The 6,563-nt window shown below is 43.6% G+C and overlaps 1 long non-coding RNA gene across 1 annotated transcript; it reads left to right on the forward strand.

Moving 5' to 3' along the window:
• Positions 1-315: 315 nt before the first annotated feature.
• On the forward strand, positions 316-4,890 carry LOC148155816 (uncharacterized). The gene is made up of 2 exons (XR_015765084.1): positions 316-811; positions 3,479-4,890. It is a non-coding gene; the product is annotated as an uncharacterized LOC148155816 (long non-coding RNA).
• The last annotated feature ends 1,673 nt before the right edge of the window (positions 4,891-6,563 follow it).

Raw genomic sequence — 6,563 nt, forward strand, 5'->3', positions numbered from 1 at the left:
AACGTATGTGTTTCAGCTGGCTGTGTCACTTAGCAAAGGCCTAAAAAAACGACCCAGCAATCAACCTGAGATGGTTAGGATGATCAGGAGCAGCTTCAGTGGCTCAGGCCTGCCATGAACTGCAAGCCGCTAGGATACCAGTTTCACACAAATCAACACGGACATGCAGGGTGGTGTCAAACATCCCCCGCTCAAAGGTCAGCACCTTCAGACTTGCCTCCAAGGAAAAAAAATAAGTTATGTGGTGAAAGTTTCTATTGTCAGGTCAGGTGAAAATTAAGCTGTCTGGTTCCAGAGTCAAAAGGTTTGAAAGAGTCAAGATGATATGGTATTTTGTATTTTTATCTTTTTATTATCTTTTTATTATCTTTTATGTTCTTTGATAATCATTATTCTTTTTATTATCTTTTTATTATCTTTTATTTTATTATTCATTATGGTTTGATCTTTATTTGTCTGATAAAAGTTATTCTGCTCAGATTAGTATGCAAATTGAACATGGATCACGTGAACAGGGCATGCTTGGCTCTGGTTGACTTGGGTTGGGCTCTGATTGGTCCGCTGGTTGACGCTCTCAGCCCATGATTGGCTCATGGTCAGAGAGCGGCTACCTCTGATTGGATGGCTCGCCTGCAAGGATGGAGATGGCCACTCCCCCTTTGCACGTGAACATTCTTTTGATTAAGAGATAAAATACGAAAAAGCCCGCGGTTTGGGTCAGAGTCTGCTGTGGATCGCGTTCGAATGCCCAGCTACGTTGATGCTACTGCTCTATCTCTAGGCCGAAGGCTCTCCGGCCAAGTTTCACGAGGTAAGCGCTGGTAACTTGAATGAATCGAGCATCACGTGTTTAGTCATAGAGTGTTTTGTACTGTATTCTGTGGGGAATAAATCGAGCATATTTGTTCTAGCAGTAACAGTGTTTGATGCATGCTATTCTGCTGTATTCTGTGGGGAAATAAATCGAGCACATTTAATTCTAGCAGGAACAGCGTTTGGTTTCGTTATTGCCGCCGATCTCCTTCGACCCTGATTTAAAATTTCATAAAACATTTTGGCGTCACGATTACAGGATTTTAAAGGGGACTGCGGCAAATATGTTTAACATGTTTAAGAGAAAGAATAAAAATAAGAGTAAGTATGACGTTGGGAAAAAAGTTGAAAGAATCCCTGGCTGGGATCAGCCTCACCAAGATGTAGCGCAGTGTTTGCGCGAGGGGGGAGGGCGACCCGAGCCGTGGGGAGATGCGCTGCGGGAAGCCGAGCCGCTGGAGTTGTTAGCTGTTTTGCAAAGCATTGAGGTGGAGGCCAAAAGCCCTGTTGCTGGATTGCAAAGGCGTATGTGGGCTTGCGCAGCCGCTTGGAAAAAGCAGCATGAGATTAATAAGGAAGCACAGGCACAGCAGCTGAAAGATAGACAGGCCTTAGCCGATGCATTAGCTGCAGAATCGTCACATAAGCAACATGTGCAGCTATTAAATAAACGGTTACAGCAAATGACTGAGTTAGCAGAGAGAACTGTGGTTCAGGTAGCTGTACTGAAGAAGCAACAGAAACTTAGAAGGAAGCCCCGGCAGCCTTCGCCAAAAAATGTTCGTGCGTTTGTTGCTGGTTTAACTGCAGAATGGGACCCAGAGAAATGGGATGGAAATATTTCGGGAGATGAAACAGATTACATTTGGGAGGAGGGGGAAGATGCTTGTGGGGGAACACCGAACACCCCCCTTCGCCCTCTGCTGGACCTGAAACCTGTTCGTCGCAGGAGGCAGGAACAACGACACCTGCCGGATGTGCGACAACAGCGCAGGGACAATGCGGGGCAACTTGTAGTGGACGGTCAGGGAAATGCAGTGTATGACATGGTGGCGGCTCCTCAGCCTGACCCCATTTACCGTACCATTGTGGAAGATTACACACAGGAAGAAGTCTCACATTTAACGCGCAGACTGCGGCAGCAGAATGGGGAGCCGACAGATTTGTGGTTAGCACGGATGCTGGATGAAGGGGCTTCACAAGTGGAAATAGATGCAGTTGATGGGATGTCCTTTGCAGGATTGTCAACAGAGGGAGCAATAAACTCTAATTATCGCCAAGAGGTAAGACAACTGCCAGATGCAGCATCATTGTTTGTGGTATGGGCGGTCGCCATACAAAACCAATACGCCGCGTTTACTGACTGGCCAGAAATCACTGGAAATTGGATAACGCTAAGAGAATGTACACAGCGTTTGACTCGATTGTGTGTGAGAGATGCGTTGGTAGTGGGCATGGCTGATCAATATCAAAGCTTAGCAGTTCCAAAAGCCGTGAGGGATCAGCTGATTCGTACTGCACCCCCCCATTACCGAGCAGCAATGCTAACTGTGATGCTAGGCGATCCAGGTGCTTCCATGTCTGACATTAAGAATCGTATAGGGGAGTTAGGAGCCCTGGGGAATTGGGAGGAGCCACGAAGAAGGGATGACCATCAGCAAGGATCCCGTAGCCCACACAGGGATAGGCTAAGACAGGGACCGTCCAGATCTGCGTACTGGAGAGCACTGATCCAGACAGGGGTCTCTCCCTCTGAAATAGATGGACTTCCCACAGAGGAATTAAAGAAGAAATGCCATAAAAAAGGATTGAAGGTAAGTTGCACAAGATATTCTGAATTTCCAGGACTGTATACTTTGGCACAAAGTCTCCGCGACGTCGTCCAGGAGTCCATGAGCGAAGCACGTGGATCTGAGTCGGTAGGACAAATGCAGTCGGTTGGACCCTTTAAGAAAAAAATCATCGCTGAAATTTCGGATCCAGAATCAGGATCATCTGAAGAAGGGGAAATACACCTGCGGACTGTTAAAAAGAAAAAGAAGGGCAAAAAAGGTAGGAATAAGGATAGGAGACATTCAGCCCTGTATCCTGACCTTGATGAAAGGGCAGAACTTCCTATCAGAGCTACCCCAGGCTCCGCAGGGTTGGACTTGAGAACATTGGAACCCATGACCCTAATACCTAATCAGGTTCAAGTTGTAAAAACAGGGCTCGGGTTACATATTCTACCGCGGTCAGGATTGTCTTTAAAAGGATTGACCATTCAGGCTGGGGTTATTGACAGTGATTATCAGGGAGAATTGGGTGTGGTGTGTCGCCACCAAGGCGAAAGTCCCCTGGTATTACAAAAAGGAGACAAGATTGCACAATTGCTACTGCAACCATGTGACATGTCAGAAGTTCAGGAAATCTCTCCACCCACTGAGATAACAGTAAGGAGAAAAGGGGGTTTTGGCTCCACAGATAAACTTGGGGCAAAGGTTTGGGTGAGACAGGAAAATGGTCCACCAGAAGCCGCATAAATCATTGCCCAAGGCAACGATGCAACTGTATATATTTAGGAGAAGAGAAGTGGTTGAATGTGCCTGTGTCAAAATGTTATTTAAAAGAAAACTAATCAGTATTTTTCTATTTTGTGTTATAGCAGTGCTAATTGTCATTTCAGCTCCATACTCCCGTGACGCCGGCTGTGACGACGTCCGCCATCATGGGAGGCGCCGAGGAGGATGTACCGGCTGCGAAGTCATCGTGTGCCGTGCCTTGGTCGCCATGGTACTGCTGACAATGTCCCGCTTCGCTCTCGAGCTAAGATTCGACTGTGGTGGGAAAGCAGTACCCATGACCGGAGCCAGGATTCAAGGTCACCCATGCCTATTGTCACCAAAGGATGTACATTACGGATTCAATCGCGTGACCGATGTGTCAGTATCATTCTGACACCGACAGACGACTCATGTGCACGGAGAGGACGTGAGTGGTATGACAAAATTTTAGGTGGAGCTGGAACACTGATGGGAGTATCCAATGCGGTGGATAACGAGGTTACCCGCACGATGCTGTCCAACACCGGACAACATGCAGCTAGAGCTGTTCACCAAATAGGGGTCTGGATGCCATCGACAGTTATGACTCAGGAAGAAGCAGCGAAGATCTTCCAGCAACAACTGACATGGGACCTAAGTATGTGGAATGCCACATCCGAGGTGTTGAGAAACATCTCACAAGCTTTAAAATGGACGGCATGTAACATGAAAACAATACATGCCCACATACAAAGAGAACGACTTGCGTATATATTAGACGAGTAAAAAGGTCTTTGGTTCATAGAATTTATAACACAGCCTTAAGATGAAAGTTACTTTGCGAATTCGGGATAAAAGACTAAAGTGATTATCAAAGACCAAGGGGTGGAATGATATGGTATTTTGTATTTTTATCTTTTTATTATCTTTTTATTATCTTTTATGTTCTTTGATAATCATTATTCTTTTTATTATCTTTTTATTATCTTTTATTTTATTATTCATTATGGTTTGATCTTTATTTGTCTGATAAAAGTTATTCTGCTCAGATTAGTATGCAAATTGAACATGGATCACGTGAACAGGGCATGCTTGGCTCTGGTTGACTTGGGTTGGGCTCTGATTGGTCCGCTGGTTGACGCTCTCAGCCCATGATTGGCTCATGGTCAGAGAGCGGCTACCTCTGATTGGATGGCTCGCCTGCAAGGATGGAGATGGCCACTCCCCCTTTGCACGTGAACATTCTTTTGATTAAGAGATAAAATACGAAAAAGCCCGCGGTTTGGGTCAGAGTCTGCTGTGGATCGCGTTCGAATGCCCAGCTACGTTGATGCTACTGCTCTATCTCTAGGCCGAAGGCTCTCCGGCCAAGTTTCACGAGGTAAGCGCTGGTAACTTGAATGAATCGAGCATCACGTGTTTAGTCATAGAGTGTTTTGTACTGTATTCTGTGGGGAATAAATCGAGCATATTTGTTCTAGCAGTAACAGTGTTTGATGCATGCTATTCTGCTGTATTCTGTGGGGAAATAAATCGAGCACATTTAATTCTAGCAGGAACAGCGTTTGGTTTCGTTATTGCCGCCGATCTCCTTCGACCCTGATTTAAAATTTCATAAAACACAAGATGAGGTGATCGAACCCAGCATTGTACCAACGTGTCTGTATAGTAGCCGACAGTGGAGCTCTGTCTGGCTCTTTGGTTGGAATAAAGAAAAAGGTGAAAGCTCAACGTCATTTCAACTCAACAAACTTGTTGTGTGTTGCACCATTTCAGGCCTAATGCTGTTAATCAGAATTAAAAGAGAAATTTGCAGATGGATTCAAAAAATTTGTGGCCATAGTGAAACTTGCTGAAGGACATTAGCCAAAACATTAGTAGAAGTGTATCTACACATTTAAGTCACAACATATAATGCTTGTTTTTAGTAGATAATTCAAGTCATTGGATGTAGTATTTATAATGCATAAATTCAGCATAAAAGTGGAACGGTCCCCATAATCAAAAGCCCAAATGAACACATCTGCTGATGTCAAAGTCACTGGTGAGCCATTTCATCCTGAGCCATGGTGCAAAAGATCACTTAAACCCCTGCAAACCCTGCACCAAAACATTTTATATACCGAATAGTCCAGAAAGATTGATGGTTAGATTTATTGATTTGATTAATTTTGCACTGAGTGCATGGTTGCACCTCCTAATCTTTATGCATTATGATAGAAAACCTTCAAACTAAATGTGCAAATTTGTCCCACAGCTGCCTTTAGAGCAAATGTACGCAATTAATTAGGTTTTAGAAACCAAACTTAATTTTCTGTGATGACCAGCTTTGTAGACAGCTGCTACATCTACATTTGTTGGCAGGTTGGCGTAAAAAACAACTTAATGCTTATTTTCAGGAACTGGAACACTGCAGGGAAAGTGAGGCACTGCATTAAGTAAAGCTTCTGTAAACTATAAACATATCACTCAGAACCAACATTTTGTTACAGAAATATGTCCTTTGTTTTAGCTCTTTGCTAGAAAGTAATGTTACAAAATCCTGACATATTTTATGATGAGCACCAAAGAGAGGCATTTTAAGAAATGTCTGAAGATACTTACACCCACTCCTGAGCCTCCAGCTCCTAATTCCTTTTCCATTTGTGTCTGCTGTGTGGAAGGCACACTTGCAAATAAATAAATAAATAAATAAATAAATAAATAAAGGTGCAGCAAACAAAACGACGGTGGTCACCATTCTAAGCACTCCACAGGCTATAATGGTAGTCCACACTGGGTATCATTAAAGGGTGGTAGATGTCCTGTGTAGTTTTCTCTGAATACCTTTTTGATGAATCTTTGGTGCCGCAGGTTGTTGTACGTGGAAAGAGCCCAGATTCTCAGACTGTTTCATCTTTTCTCTGCAGGTTTATTTAAACACGGGTTGTAGATTATTCCAGACAGTGATCAGTGTTTTATAAAACAGTAATCTAAGGAGAGTCTCCTTTGCCAGGTTGTAAGCCATTCGACTAATCACAATTAGGGCTGCACAATATTGGGATTTTTTTTATTTATCAATTTTTAACCTTGCAACCTAAACCTTAAGTTATGCTGCACTCCTGCCAACTTTGACAGTTAATCAGAATTGCTCCTACCTCTTTTTGGGACTCTTACAATATGGTTTTTGTCCATATTAAGAGTTATTCTTATTGCAGGATTGCATGATAATAGAAAATATTACATTAG

Source organism: Poecilia mexicana, unplaced genomic scaffold (assembly GCF_051168715.1).
Source record: "Poecilia mexicana isolate PSO_F unplaced genomic scaffold, ASM5116871v1 scaffold_13, whole genome shotgun sequence".
NCBI classification, from domain to species: domain Eukaryota; kingdom Metazoa; phylum Chordata; class Actinopteri; order Cyprinodontiformes; family Poeciliidae; genus Poecilia; species Poecilia mexicana.